General features: G+C 37.3%; 1 long non-coding RNA gene across 1 annotated transcript in view; it reads left to right on the top strand.

The window, feature by feature from the left end:
* The window catches only part of LOC107700093 (uncharacterized), a 3566-nt gene extending 2919 nt beyond the window's left edge, over window positions 1–647 (top strand). Inside the window, exons 2-3 of the long non-coding RNA XR_001635519.1 lie at window positions 433–490; window positions 610–647. This is a non-coding gene — a long non-coding RNA (uncharacterized LOC107700093). The remainder of the gene's footprint in view (window positions 1–432; window positions 491–609) is intronic.
* The last annotated feature ends 920 nt before the right edge of the window (window positions 648–1567 follow it).

Below are 1567 nucleotides of genomic sequence, written 5' to 3' on the forward strand. Positions count from 1 at the left end.
TGCACCAAGAGCTTGTAACACTCCAAAGAGAAAGGAAAAATTTAAATCGCATCATATGACCCCTTTAATGTAAATTACACACCTGCTCACACAGAGAAGTATGAAAGATACACCAGAGTTGCACTTGCATTAGTTTTACTAGTATAAAACTGTGGTTAATTTTCGTAAGGGGCCGTCAACAAAACCTTTTTGCCAAATGCATACATGTTCTTTAATATATTTTTATTCATGGTAATATGTGGGATTATTGTAATACCATTTCTAATAACTATTTTATGAAAGTCTTTGTCACTCTTGAAGTTGCCCATCGTGATCTAAAAGATAATTGAAAGTACCCCCACTCCCCCAAAACTACAGACCACTCAGTGAATCTCAAAAATTTCCACCACTGGTAATATGCTAACATTATTATTGTATTATAACGTCTTTCAGAACAGAAATATGGAAAAGTTGAAGGTGTACGAAACTCTCAGACAACAACTGGATAATGGTATGTAATGGGCTTTCTGTTGTATTAATTAAATTATATTAGATACAGTGTATCACCACATATACATGGTTGGGAAACTTCGGCTAGTTTTATTCACTTCTGCTTTGCCTGATTTGTAGATGAGATTACTCAAAAGGGCTTTGATGCCAGAGTAAAGGATGTATTGCTTGAACGTGGTGGAGAAGGAACAGGTATTCTGTTTTTTATCTTTACAGATTGGCAAGACTTATATTCATTGAATTAATTGTCTTCTATATACTTTTTTTTTCTCTTCAACATTCTAGAGACCAGCAAAAACAACATGGAAAATTTAACATGATTTAACAACACTTGGACCAACTTATTATTTCTCTTGTTCCAAGATAAAAAATGGCTCCCATGGAGTGGAAACCAAGAACTGCTAAAAAAACGGGAAGATATCAAAAAATCATCCTTGAAGAGGCCCCACAATGGATAATTGTCACAGGCAATGAGGGGTATGATGAGCTCCTAAAACATGGCCAGGAGACATTTTGGTCAGACGAGAGAGAGGGGAGTGTGTTTACTCTCTGCCAAGCAGATGGGACGAGGTGAACGAAGGAACAGTTCCATCAGGAATTTGGATCCGTGGCAGAGATCCCAAACGTCTGGAAGCTAACATTTTACACTGGACGTAGAGAAATGGGTATTGTAATGTTGAAATTACATGGCATGTGTGTGTTATATATTGGTTACTGTTGATAAAGCGCCAATTGTCGGAGATTTTAACATTCACGTTGATAATACAAATGATGCATTAGGACTTGCGTTTACTGACCTAATAAACTCTTTTGGAGTCGAGCAAAACGTCACCGGGCCCACTCATCGTTTTAATCATACGCTAGATTTAATTATATCGCATAGCATTGATCTTACTGATATAGATATCGTACCTCAAAGTGATGATGTTACTGACCATTTCCTTGTATCGTGCATGCTGCATATTACTGATATTAACTATATGGCCCCGTGTTATCGTCCGGGCAGAACTATTGTTCCAGCCACCAAAGACAGATTCACAAATAACCTGCCTGATTTATCTCAACTGCTCTGTGTACC

This window comes from Sinocyclocheilus anshuiensis, unplaced genomic scaffold (assembly GCF_001515605.1).
Source record: "Sinocyclocheilus anshuiensis isolate Anshui unplaced genomic scaffold, SAMN03320099.WGS_v1.1 scaffold1352, whole genome shotgun sequence".
Classification (NCBI taxonomy): domain Eukaryota; kingdom Metazoa; phylum Chordata; class Actinopteri; order Cypriniformes; family Cyprinidae; genus Sinocyclocheilus; species Sinocyclocheilus anshuiensis.